Source organism: Gymnogyps californianus, chromosome 4 (assembly GCF_018139145.2).
Source record: "Gymnogyps californianus isolate 813 chromosome 4, ASM1813914v2, whole genome shotgun sequence".
Taxonomy (NCBI): Eukaryota; Metazoa; Chordata; class Aves; order Accipitriformes; family Cathartidae; genus Gymnogyps; species Gymnogyps californianus.
This window is the reverse complement of record NC_059474.1, coordinates 40,166,310-40,180,941: the sequence shown is the minus strand read 5'-3', so window position 1 is coordinate 40,180,941 and position 14,632 is coordinate 40,166,310.

Genomic DNA, 14,632 nt, shown 5'->3' with positions numbered 1-14,632 from the left:
TACAATGTACAGGAAACATGCAAATGTACTCATTCTGTTAACAATTTTCATTTTTACATTGCCTTTCAACCTAAAAGAGCTCGGAAGTTTTAGAAGTTTCACAGAACAATTTGTAAGAGCAGCTTAGATCTGAATTGTGGTCAATTTGCCAAATCTTTATTTTTGTGGCACTTTGAGTGTTTTACAGTAGTTTAGTTTACTTTTAAGGTGCAATCAGAAGGACAGGATTAAAAGACTAAGTTGTTAAACAGAATTATATTCCTGTGGGAGTGATGGTGATACATTCACTTTATAAAGAAAAATTAGAAGGCTCAACAAAAGTAAGAGGAGAATTTATTTGGATAAAACATGTAATATTCCTTTGAGTAAATACAAGTCTTAAATCTTTCAAGCTCTGAAGGTCAGGGAAATCACTCACATGATCAATTTAATTCCTTCTCAAAGTATGTTAATGGGGGTAAGTGTAATGTAGAAAGAAGCAAACAAGGAAGGCATAAATATTTGTGCTTATGTCTGTCATACTGAGTTGAAACTTGTAAACTCAAGGTGAATTAAAATTTTTCTGCTTATTCGTGAGGATTAAGGATGGACCTTGCAAGAATTGGCCTGTCATATTTTAGTAGGAGATCTATTGATTTTTCTCTCTGATTTATTCTGTCCTGTCAAGCTCTCAAACGGCGTCACCAAATCAGAACAGGCTGTGGCTCATTTTTTGAAGAGTTTTCTGGTTTGTGCAATCCAACTGCGATGATAATAGCTGTGACTATTTGCTGGGTTAAAATGTAACCCTGTTAAATATCAACCAAAGGCTTCTGCAGAAGGCTGCCGTCTTCAGCTGGTGCGTGACTTGGCTGTTTACAGAAAACTGACTAGATGTTTCTGGCTGTTTACAAAGTGGCTCTGAAGGTTTACTTAGCAGTGGTCTGCTTTCAACAAAGTTGTGCACGCTATTTCCGACTGGTTTGGTGTTTGGTTTTTGTTTTTTGGTTTTTTTTTTTTTTTTTTTGGACATCCATGAAAAGGGGGAACAGTTTGAGTTTGTTTAGGCCTATGTTTCACTTGTGAGCTGGCTTTAGAGCTTAGTTCAGAAGAAAGCATGTGCCCTTCAGTTGGAATGGTTTCTAGAGGAATTATCTTCTGGGCAGTTATAAAGGGTTTAGATTTGTTGGTACCTACCTCAATTTTGGATCCCAAAGAAGACTTGACTGGGTGTGTTTTAGATTTACCTTTTACATTTTACTTCTTGCTTCTAGTGGGACTTAGTATTGTTAGAAGGTCCTCAGTGAACAGGAAGATGACAGCAGCACACATTTCTTGACCACTTTCACCCCATCATCCATAAAAATCAACCAGAGTAGTTTATGTCTTTTTCTTAAATTGTTCTGAAATATAGTCGTACACATCTAATGATATTTTGTTTCTAAAAAACAGTTCTTCACTTGACTGTACTTCCCTCTCCCCCTCCCCTGCCCCTTGAGTTTATTTATCAATTCACAACTCTGTTGCTTGATATCAAGGCTGATTTCTCCTGTATGTTGTCTCATGCATTCCTGCAGGGAAATTGTCACCCCCAATGATAAATTTATGATAGTACAGTCCTCTCCACTCACAGATTTGATCATAAACAAAAGGTCTGTACCTTCTCCTGCAGGATCAAACAGAAGAAATCTGGATTGTAAGGAAAAGAACTCCTTTTCCAAAACAAATATTTTGAATGACTGCATTGCATTGTAGGAAATACATAACTCTTACATATTCCGTACTATGAATTTTTTTCCTAGTTTTCACTGAACTGAAAGTTAGTCTTTATATTTAATTACGAAAATAATAAAGTGAAAATCAAAGTACACCTGTATTACTCGTAGGCTATTCCATCTCTTATTTGATTTCCTGCTGAGGAAACTAGTCTCTTTGAGGTGGAGAAAATAGGCTAGAATCCATAAGAATTTTATTTAAAAAAAACTAGCAGTCATATTAGGTCAAAACTGTAAAATAAATGTATGCAACTTTTTACATTGTGAGTGGAGTGGTTTAGATGATTCTGGTCCTTTAACGTTCTGTTTTAAAATTTTAAAATTACTTCTGTATGTGTGAAGAGATTTTGGAACATCTCTGTTCTTGGATAGCTATTTTGAGATACCTTTAAATGTGTGACAAAATGTGACGAATCCATAATCTCATTTAAAAATCTTGGTCTTTATTATCCTTATACCATGGATATGAGAAATAAAAGCAAATTGTTTTTACAAGATACAAAATCATTATCATAGAATATCTTGAGTTGGAAGGGACCCATAAGGATCATACTCATTCTTTCAGTGTGTTTGCTGTTTCAGACTGTGTTTCTGTGGTGATTCTTCAAATTTCCATGGCCTCTTCTTCTTACAGGGTACATAACAGAAATTAAATCTTAAAAATACAAAGAAGGAATAAATTAATGACTAATGGCAGACATATGCAATTTTAGTATTTGTTTTCAGAATCAGTGTAGGTTGTCTTAGATTTACCACTTGTAATTACTTAGAATCATGAGTATGACTTCATCAAAAATATGCAGTGAGGAGTGAATAAAATAATAACAAAATCAGTACCTGGATTTCCTAGCAATATGACATGAAATAGTTCAGTGCTGCAATGGGGATGTATTGAATGGCATTCTTCAATCATCTATCTCAAATCTGGTACTACTTGATATTAATTAATGGCTTGAATAATGGAATAAAAAGAATATATAGCATACTAGCAGATAACAATGACCTAGAAGGAAGCTATAAAGCACACAGGATGAGACAGTAGAATGGTTTTTAAAAATGGAATACAATATTACAGAAATATATGATAGAAGGAAAAGTTGTACACTTAAATGAGAAAAATCACAAGGTTGGTGGAATAAGGTAAGTGGAATGCAAAACTTCATGTTGGGAAATATGAAGAGAGGGTTACATATAAAATATGTCAGATGGTCTTTTTGCTTTAAACTAAGCTAGAAGGATGCAAACATGCTTTTAGAAGACACAATTCCATGAAGGAAAATGGAAGGACTTCAGGTTGTTTAGAATAAAAAAAGAGAAGACTAGGTTGAATGGTGTTCCAATAAATACAGGGAAAAACTGCTTGAAAAGAGTATTTTTTTCTTGAATTCAGAGCTGATAACACAGAAATCGGTTGGATTCAAATTGCAATAAGGGAAAGAAAATAAGGCAAGACAGAAAATTATCAATGGTAAGGGCAGATGAATAGATTGCTTAGAGGGTTATGGAATCTCTGTCGTTGTTTATTTAAATATTTCTTTATATTTTTAAACTTTTCTGTTTGAGAATTTTTGTGAGTGTGGGTGATCAACACCTTAACATATGGGAATTTACTAGAAACTATCTCAAGGGCACTTGTAGAATCTTTCCACTACTCTTCTTTTTCGTTTTTCCTGCCTGTGTTTTCAGTCTACATATAGTCTATGATCTTACATATGACGTATTGTAAGTGCAGATTGCCAGTTTAAATAGAGTGGGATAGAATTGGAGATATTTTGTTCCCTGTATGTAGAAAAATCCTCAAGATATTAAAAAAAGGAACAAGATAATTTATCACACAGAAATGAAGAAGCATATTGCTAGATATTCTTGGGTGCTGCGAATATTATGTTGTCAACAGTTCATGGAGTCTTTTACAAACTTTGGCTTGTAAAAATAAAATAAGAAATTAAAAAGTTGTATTGAAGTGCAAAGTGATGTCAGAGAGGATGACAGACTTCAAGCTAACCATAAAATCACTGCCTGGCAGTAGCAACAAAACTTAATTTAAAGACATTTGTAGATGCTTTGAAAGGCATCCCTGGCGTGATTACATTGCAGATAATCAAATATGGCAAGTTCTAAGCTTTTGAGGTTGATATTAGATGGCAGACAAATAAGAGTGAGAAACTAAGCACTTCTGTGTTTAAAAAAAAAAAAAAAATCCCTTAGATGGCCATGGCACTGTATATAAGAAAATATGTAGTCTGTTTAAAAAAGAATAAGGCAAATTGTGACAAAACAAAAAGAGGTATCTTTATGTTCTGGATCAACCTCCATGTCTAGAATATGATGGTATACACCACATCAGATGTACACGCAGTTCCATGCAGAATAGCATTGTGGGTGATATATGCAGAGTAATTCTATAATCAGATATTAAACTAGTATTTTCTAGGACTAAACAATAGAAGAACTGGTTATTTAAAGAAGCAACATGCATCTACTCTTAGGTTCCCAGCTGAAAATAGTTAAATTCAAGTTCATTCCCAGTGATATAAAACAGTCATTATAAACTAGCAGGTTCCTCTGAGCAGAAACAGGAGGGGAGACACAAAGAGGAGAAAACACTCTGTAAGACCTGAAAAATGAAATAATATAGGAGCTTTGCTTGACTTCAAATTCTCCTGACTGGTGTGCATTCTGCGTGTTTCATGCATTTCTTTGGTTCATAATAATTAAGATAGTTTCAGTCCAAGTCACAGAAAAATGTGGATGTGTTGCTTGAGAGAGTTTGATTACATGAACAATTGGTGGTATATTTAACTCCTCACTAAATCTCACTTACTGATTAAAGAGAAAGCACCCTTGATTTATTAAAACCAGGCTTGCAGTCCTCAGGAGCCCAAACAACCCACATACAGTTAGTGATTTAAGTGACTCTTTGATTCTTTTGAATAACTTGGTGTCCTTTATAAAATTTGTAATGCAAACATGATCCTCCAGTACATGCATTGGAGCTGAAATATATTTTCTTAATTAGACAGTATGGGGAAGTAATCCAAATTTGCAAAGATGCTAGTCTAGCTCAATATAAATATTGAAGGAAGTGATGAAGTATTTGTTGTGAAAAATGCATGTGGATAGAGCTGTACTATGGAGCTGGGAAAAATGACCTGAACCTACTAAAATGCTGCACTAGGTTGCTGACCCTTGGAAAACAGGTCATTTGTTCTTCAGCACTGGCTTATGCTTCGTAGCCATGTAACACTCCATAAAAAGTTCCAAAGTCATACAAGAGCTGAAATCCTAGTTCTGAAAGCTATGTATTTGAACACTTTGGAACCTAAATGTCATTGAAAATGGAAGGTAATACTCGAATTTGGGCACACTTAAAAATTATGCTGTCAGCCCAGTCCCTGAAGAACAATGGACAGTTGACATAGCTTTCAAAAGACAATAGAAGGAAATGCCTTTAAGGGAGCTGTTAAAGAAAAGCCTTTTAAAATAGCCACTAAGTCTTTTTTGACTCTGCCTTCAGTTCTGCCACAAGACGACAGCATCTCAGGACGTGACTGCTATGGTGCTGTTGAGGGGTTTTGTACGTGAATGTTCAGTAAGGCTATGGTGTAACATTAGATAAAGGCGTGAACTAAGAATAACAGTAATTTTGCAAGGGAGCATGCAGAATTACTTCTTTATGAAGTCATAGAGGTGAAGAGGGCAATTCTAGCCCATTTTCCTATGAGTCCCATTAAGAGTGAAATAAAATCAAATATTTGCCTTGAGACTTCGTTCCAATGGAAGTCAGCTATGGGGTGAGAAATACGCCTAGACAGAGCAACAGATGTAGTAGGTATCTGCTCCTGCTAACACCATTATGCTGTTGGTATGAGGCTATGTCACCTGCAGATAACTTCTACACACTGCTGTTTAGTGTCACTATCTTGATGCCATCACAGTGTTTCAGTATGTAACTGAAAACATAATTTAGTTGGTAGATGAAATTATAATTCATGTGAACTTTGAAAAGTATCTTCAATTAAGTAAAAATACAAAATTAATCAGCTTTTATCAGAATTGAACAGCATTTCTCATCAGGCTGCATGTAATCAGTATTGCCACATATAACCTTTTGACCATGTTTTTTGTAACTCCTTCCTCACCTCTCCTGGGAAATAAAGAATCCCACAAACAAAACACTGCAAAAAACCCCTCCTCAACAAAAAGCTTTCTACAATACATGAGAAAATGCTCCACTGTTCACCAGGTAGAGCTTTTTACCCCTAAACTCCACATGGGCATACATAATTTTTCCCTTTCTGATGCAGACTGAAATATATGGAAGTCTTGTTTGATATGGCTTCCAAGAAAAGCAGGAGTGAGGGAGGGAAGCTTTAAGGAGTAATTTCACTTATTGTCTTTAACAAACAGGGCTGATGAAGGTCTCACTGTTTTTACTCAGTAGAATAAGTACAAGCAAAGATTTGGGAGATTTTTCCTGTTTAATTTCTGCCCTCTGACTAGCTTTTTGAGATTCTTTCTTTGCTCCTCAAAGAACAGTTTGCTGCAAGCCAAGGAAGGGAACTTGATGTATTTGTTACAGTTTAGGAAGCACATGAAGTTTCACTTACTGCAAATAAATATGTGTGGTGGGTTGACCCTAGTTGGATGCCAGGATCCCACCAAAGCCGCTCTGTCACTCACCGTCCTCAGCTGGACAGGGGAGAGAAAAATATAATGAAAAGCTCATGGGTTGAGATAAGGACAGGGAGAGATCATTCACCAATTACCATCACGGGCAAAACAGACTCGACTTGGGGAAAAATTAGTTTAATTTTATTACCAATCAAATCAGAGCAGGATAATAAGAAATAAAACCAAATCTTAAAAACACACCTTCCCCCCACCCCTCCCTTCTTCCTGGGCTTAACTTTACTCCCGATTTCTCTACCTCCTCCCCCCCTGAGCAGCACAGGGGGATGGGGAATGGGGGTTTGGGTCAGTTCACCACACATTGTTTCTGCCGCTCCTTCCTCCTCAGGGGGAGGAGGACTCACACTCTTCCCCTGCTCCAGCGTGGTGTCCCTCCCACGGGAGACAGTCCTCCACGAACTTCTCCAACATGAGTCCTTCCCACGGGCTGCAGTTCTTCACGAACTGCTCCAGCATGGGTCCCTTCCACAGGGTGCAGTCCTTCAGGAACAGACTGCTCCAGCGTGGGTCCCCCCCGTGGGGTCACAAGTCTTGCCAGCAAACCTGCTCCAGCGTGGGCTCCTCTCTCCACGGGGCCACAGGTCCTGCCAGGAGCCTGCTCCAGCGCGGGCTTCCCACGGGGTCACAGCCTCCTTCGGGCATCCACGTGCTGGGGCGTGGGGTCCTCCACGGGCTGCAGGTGGATATCTGCTCCACCGTGGACCTCCATGGGCTGCAGGGGGACAGCCTGCCTCACCACGGTCTTCACCAGGGGCTGCAGGGGAATCTCTCTCTGCTCCGGCACCTGGAGCACCTCCTCCCCCTCCTTCTTCACTGACCTTGGTGTCTGCAGGGTTGTTGCTCTCACATAGTCTTCTCTCCGGCTGCAATTGCTGCTGCGCAGTAACTTTTCCCCCTTCTTAAATATGTTATCCCAGAGGCGCTACCACCGTTGCTGATGGGCTCGGCCTTGGCCAGTGGCGGGTCTGTCTTGGAGCCGGCTGGCATTGGCTTTATCAGACATAGGGGAAGTTTCTGGCATCTTCTCACAGAAGCCACCCCTGTAGCCCTCCCCCGCTACCAAAACCTTGCCACGCAAACCCAATACAATATGGTACATGGAATTGTGTCCTTTTTGGCCAATCCTATGAGGATAATAATTGCATTCCTGGATATTAAGAAGCCAGAACAAAGAGACTCCGTAGTGGAAACTGTTTTCAGAATGTCTGCAAGCTTCATAAGGTGCATTTCATGTAGAGATTGGTCATAAGTAGGATTGTAATTTCTGTGAAACCAGCCTGTTGGATGAGTTCATATGTGAATATGGGTATTTTGAATAGCTCCATGGGGTGAAAATGGGAGGAGAAGTAAGATCTCTGACGGCATATGCAACATCTTTAGATTCTGGCCCGTGGAACTCACTTCTAGACTTGCTTCTAGATAGTAATTCAAAAGAATCCTTTACCTGAAAGAAATGAATGTCAAACAGTGTATAGCTTTGCTTATGATAGTAGTTCAGATGCTTAATTTCATTAACCACATTTTAGACCACATTCCTTACTTGCTGCTTTTTCTGAAAGGATGGTGGTTCCTCCAGAAGGATGAATGTCTTCTCAGTTTCTCCTTTGAAATGCATATCGCAAGTCATCTTGGCTAAATGCACTGCTCCTTTTCGTGCAATGACAGCATCCTTTGAGGTAATTCTTCCTCCCTGCTCTTCTCATTTTGTTCACTTTCAAAAACAAAAGGTTTACTGCTGGGATTTTTATATTCTTCTTGGGGCTTTTCCAACATCTATCACATAGTATGTATGAGGTGTATGGAAAAGCCAAGACAATGCACATTTTGGAGAAGCAGCAGCATAAAATATAGCTCCTATTTCCCTTTAAAAATATATTGATATTCACTTTTATATTCACTTTAAATATAAATTAAATTTTAAGGGTAAGACATTGCCTCAGAAGAGATTTGTTTAAATACTGACATTAGTGATTTGATTCTGTAGTTGTCTTCAGAAGATGTTTAATTAAACAAATGCTTACTAGCTTATCCTTACAGTTTAGCAGCTGTCAGAATATGTAATTTTAAAGGTCAGTGCTTAGGTAGTTACCTTCTAAATGTCGTTGGGGGAAAAAAGAGGGACAAAGATCACTGCTTGGGTACTTTGCCTTGCTTTGAATGGAAAGAAAAACCCAAACAAACCATAAAGTCTTAACAACCACTTTGCTTTCATCATGTTTTAAAAGGCTTGTGCAAAGCCCTTCTCCCTTATGAAGCCAAGCAGGATTTGTCCCTTTATGATGATTGTCTTAGAGCAGTTAAAATGCAGGAAAAGGAGCTTAACAGCTGTCAAAATTAGTGCAACAACTCCAGGGACTAATAAAAAGAAAAACTGTAATGTTGACACATCAGATAACATCCTTGGGATGTGGGACAACACCTAATGTGCGTTTTGTCTGACCTACTATATGCGTGTGTGGCAGCCCTTGAGTATAGTCATTAACTTGAAGAGGGACATTATGCTTAGGTTTCAAATTGTATATACTACTTAAAGGAGAATAAACATTTTACTGTAAGTCTGGGGGATCAAAACATAATCTGAATTTGTGGAGAGCCACATTGCAGTACTGATGCATACTTAAATGCCCCTTACAAAATGTGTGTGCGTTTGTTATTTCTTCAGTGTGTGAATGTGTATATGTCTAATAATGCTCATATTTATAAAATATTTATTGGGTCTATGAGTGACAAAAGCCAATACATATGTACATATATATTCAATGTATAGCAAGAAATGATAAGAATTACTAAGGATGTGTTCTTCAAAAATATTTCCAGATGCTAAAACAAGCAATAAGAATATTGGTAGAAAATATAAGTATGAAAAAAGCAAAATCGTGTTTTAAGAGGATTTTGTTTCCAAAGTACTGGTTTAATTACCTTGAACTAAACAGGTCAAGGACTTGAATGCAGAAAAGGATTGCAAGTCAAAATGCAAAAAAACCCCAAACCATCACCCTTGTAGGGAAGGTCTCCAGGCTTATCTGGATGAATAGTGACCTGAGAAAGAACCTCTTCCCTCCCACCCTAAAGACAGCATGAAAGAGATGCCTATCTTGTAGGTCAGAGAAAGTAGGAAGAGGTTAGAATTGCCAGAAGTCAAGCTGAAGCGACCTTTGCAAGGAAATTAAAACAAACAAACAAAAGATTCTTTAGATATATAAATAAGAAGAGAATAAGATCTGTTTGCATGAGGTAACCTGTATTGGCCCCAAATTAGAGTAGTATTTTGATTCACTTTTAAATAGTGATACAAAAAAAATCTGCAAAAGCCAGATGGCTAATGGTTATAACATGTGGCAATGGAAATCACCCCCTTAATGATGGTAACAAAGCTCAGAATGTACCATACTCCAAATGGATTATGAGTGGGAATTGGATAGGTGCTTTCAAGAGTTTTGATGTTTCAGGCCTGGTAGCAAGTATTAAGAAAATGGGATGAGGAGTAAAGGAAAAGAAAAAAAAAAAAAAAGAACAACAGAATAAGGTACAATTTCAGTTCATCAAAGATATATCTTCCTAAACTAATGTAATCTTTGATAAGATAACTTCTAATTCTGGTAATGTGATTAGGTATTTTCTAATCTCCCTTACTAATGCTGTTCAAGCATAAGGCATACGCCTTCTGTGCTGACTGTGGTCATTGTGGTTTGTGTTTTGTATTAAACTCTCTAAACTTGTCGTGGAGTAGTGGAGTGTTTTATGGCTTGTTTTGTGCTGGGGGAGCAAGAATTGTTGTTCCGTGGACTCTCAAACTTCTTTTTGCTGGGTCACTTTGATTCTGGGGATGAAACCTGATGCCTGGAGGGAGTTCCCCACCAGGGAACTTCCCTTTCCTTGTATAGGGTGCTACATAAAGTCCTCGGTTTGTGTCTCATCAAAAGACATGTTCTATGTAAAGATACATAAACAGTTAGTCTTGCCTTTACTATTGTAACCCAATGCCTCCTGAATGTGATTCTTGGACTACTAATGGGATGCAAAATAATAGTAAATGGCTTCTTGCTTGCCTGCTGAACCAACCTGCCTTCACAGTGTTCTCATTTGTGGGGTTGAAAGCAGATCTCTGGTCCTCAAAATATAGGAGCTGCACCGCTACTGCTTTTAAAGCAAGAACTAATCAATGAGGCCTGGAGTGGGATTAAAGGCTGTGTTATGAACGCATTATAAACACTGGTTATTAATGGAAGTTACAGCACTGGCTACGGTGAGAAAATCTTGTTCTCCAGGGAGATCGGAGAAAAACTGCTTTCCAAGGCAGAATTTACCTCCTGTTTCAAGTGGCACTGTGGAAAAAAGCCAACAGCTCTGAACTATTTCTTTTTCACAAGCAACTGGAGACAAATTTGATTAGATTTTTTTTTTTTTCCCCCAAGAGATATTACCTACTGCTGACTGACTGTATTCAGAGAAAGGAGAGGATAGAGGACTGGCCAACAAACAGGCTTTCATAACATTTTAACTAAGGGCTGGGATGCCTCCCATCTTGCCCCCCCGCCCCTTCCTTGCTTGGGATGATTCATATTGTAAGTCTTCTAAAAAACCACACACTGCCTTCTCTGAAAGTACCTTTTTGCTATTCTCAGGTAGACTGAAGCAGGCCAATCAGTAACAAAACAATCCCTTGGCTGGTCTGTTTGCCTCGATGCTTTCACTAGAAAATCTGTTGGCTATGCTACCAGATAGTTATAAAATTACTTGCCCTGAAGTATTAAATAGAAAATAGGTGGATTTTGAAATGACCAGAGCACGTAACTGTAAACTCAGATGCTTTCCTAACTCATACATCTTTAAAGTGCATTCAGTATTGATGAAAGGCTTGTAAGCCTTATGGATATAACATTGTTACTGTAAACGTCTTGCATCATCTTGATAAGTAAAAGCAACCTCTGGATGATAATTTAGCCTATTTTAATTTTTAAAAGGGATCTGTATTGACACCCTAATCATGTGAAATGTGCTGGTAGACTTTGTCAGATTCTTCTTTGCAGACGTTGTCTGAATCGTTGTTTCCACAGCCACACAGGCTACACCACAACCTTCTCTCTGAAAGATATTATCTTAAAACCTGTTGTAAATCTAATTGCTTTTTTGGAATTCAGACCTCTGTAATGTGGATTTTGTACGGAGAGCAGATAAAATATAAAGCCAGTGTCAATAGGCTGTGGTAAAATTTTCCCTTCTTAACACATATGTGGTGGCAGGGCATGAAACCAGCAAGAGACCAAGGAAAATGGAGGAGGAGTACAGACCTAGTAATTAGGTGAGAGGAGAGAACTTACATCTCTGCTGGTGCTGTACTTGGGTAGAAAGAGGTTTGCGTTAAACACCTAATTGCTGTCCAGTTTTCAGTAGAGGAGTTTGGTTTGGTTGCATTCAAACAAAAATCTACACTGACTCCAGTGATTTCATACAGGGAAAGCCCTTGGGTTGTGGGAGTTACTCTTCAATCTGTCCTGAAATTGTGGCAATCCACATATTATCTGCCTGTCAATATGGAAGTAGCACACAAGGGAGAGAAAGAGATCACCTCCTGTATGTGATCAGCAGTCAACTTCTTCCCTAACATCACCCAAAATTATATTTCGTGCTGTGGTAGAGAAATGTACTTTGTCCCCCTCCAGTAACCTGGACAGTAAATATGTTTCTTTGGGGGATTAACCCTCCCCATTGCTGATGATTCATATATGTCCTAACCCTAAGAACTCCTGTGTTGTCCTACTGCACTCCCTGCCTCAGCATTGCAGTACTAGGAAAAGATCTTACACCTCCTCTAAACCTCTCTGTGCTCTGCTACTTAAGCCAACTTTTTTCCAAATTCTGCAAGAGTCTTCAGGAGGCTGCTTTGTGGATGGCAGTGGATGCAGGAGGAGTATGCCTGGTATGCCATTTCAGGTGTGACTCTCCAAAGCTCTCCATCTGCAGCGCCTACACGGAGGAAAACTGACTCTCATGACTTGTTCAGTGGCTTCTTGTGGCATGCCCTTCCTGGTCCCTTTGATAGTGGAAGCTGAGCTTAGATTAGAAGTAGTTCAGCACAGCTCTGGCTAGACAAACAAATAACACTGATGCATAGAGCAGGTGAAGCAGTGGAAGAGCTGGTGGGACTCTTCAAGGAGGGTCTGCAAAGATTTGAAAATCTGTAAAGCAGGTTTACGATGTCCTGAATTTCAGTCTGTGTCTATACACACATGGTAGTTGCGTATTGGGTGAAAAGAGTATTACCTTTTCCCTCTGAAGTGAAACACTCTAAAATTATCCCTGGTTTTATTAAACACAGCTGCAACTATATGCTACATAACCTAAAGCTTGGCACACTCAAAAGTCAATGCTAGTAGAGTGTGCTGCAGTTTGCCTGCTCAGGGATGTGTGCTGTAACCATGATGAACCTTTACCTTCGAGAATATTCTACCATATTCTTTCTTTGTCATATTTACTCTTCTACTGATTTATCTGGAGAACACAATTTGCAGATTTTTAACAGTGGTGTTTAATTGCTGGGATATCTTTATCTATTTTTCAACATCTGAGGACTTACATTCAAGATTGTCTTTTATTTAGCAGAAGTTATGGCTTAAATGGAAGTTTTGACTTGGAGGCAAAGCCTGTTGGTTGGGTGGTTTTGGTCTCTATTGTGCTCACAGTTGGATTAGATTGTTTTCATAGTCTTCTTGTAAATATGAATTAGGGTTTTTTTGTGAATACTTGTTTGCCATTGACAGATTCTTGAAAAGTGGTTATAGGTTATTTTTGCTTTAAGAATGTTTTAGTTTGGGTTATATCTTCAGAAACAAAAAAAGAGAAAATTGCATTGTATTAAGTATTTTCATTCCAAATGTAATTTTCATTTCAGAAGAGAAAATTGTCTGGAACATTCGCAAAAGAAAATAATTATTGATATATGGAACATTTTCTGTGTTTATACACTCCTTACAGGTTTAAGGAAATTAAATTTCATTCATGTTTGGCATATCATATGCATAATCCCATAGAGTTCAAAGTCTTGTTTTACACTTCAGCACTGGGAATCGGGATTTCCCAACACAATGCGGTCACAAAAAATGAATTAGCACTGACGCAGAGCTCACGACCTCCTTGGCGCCAAGGGGCTACATTTAGCCAATTTCCTGCAAGGATATAGTTCAGGGGAAGTTTCTCACCGATGCCTAATGTAATTTATATGATCACATTTACTTTTTCTTTTAACTTTTATAGGAGTGACTTTAAAAAAAAATCCATTTTTAATAGTTACTTGAATACCATTCCCTCATTGAAAATAAGATTTAATTCCATTGCCTTTGTATATGCCCTGTTTGACTGTTAAAGTCCAGCGTTTTGTTATTTCAGCAGACTTCAAACGTGTAATAAATAAATTTCCACTGGGTTGGCACTTCCTTTTTGCTTCCTGATGTAGGGATTGATTGTTCTTTGCAAGTCTCTCGGGATTTTATGAGCTTTCTCAGAATGACTGACTTGACCACAAATTCAACCACCATAATTTTCAGAAACCGTTCACACAGAAAAGCCAATAGAGGCAATTTTTAGAACAATAGCGACTGCTGCATATTGTATGAGATCAAATTTCTTCTCAGGTGTAACAGGAGATACAAACAATGATGGAATTGACTCAAAATATTGTTAGTCATGGGATTAGAGTCAGTTGCAGGGAAGGTTGTTAATATGAAAAACTGTAGAAGAGAATATTCTTAGAATAAAGATTTCTCATAAGGGGTGTCTTTATATATGCATAAAAATACTAATGTGGTCGCTTAGGCTACTCAGCAATTTGGAAGTTTAGCAAGTACTATGGAGATGAAACAATATTAAAACTACTTACTGAACCCAGCTTAGGATAAGAAAGTAGTAAAATTTTAGTAAAATCTAAATTAGCTAAGTAATGTAATTGAATAATTAAATATCTCAAACAGAAAAAAAAAAGAAACTGAAGTAATAAAAATGGTTAATTGAGAAAGTAAAAGTGCAGGGTTCAATCCAGGTGGTGAGAGAGAGAGATGTCCAGTGGCATTTTAGATGTCCAAGTGAATCCTGGTCTCCTGTAGACCTTGCATTTACACCTGACAGCCCTGAACTGAAGTGTCAGATATGCTTGATGTCTAAAATGGCAAGAAATAGCTATGTTTAGTCTC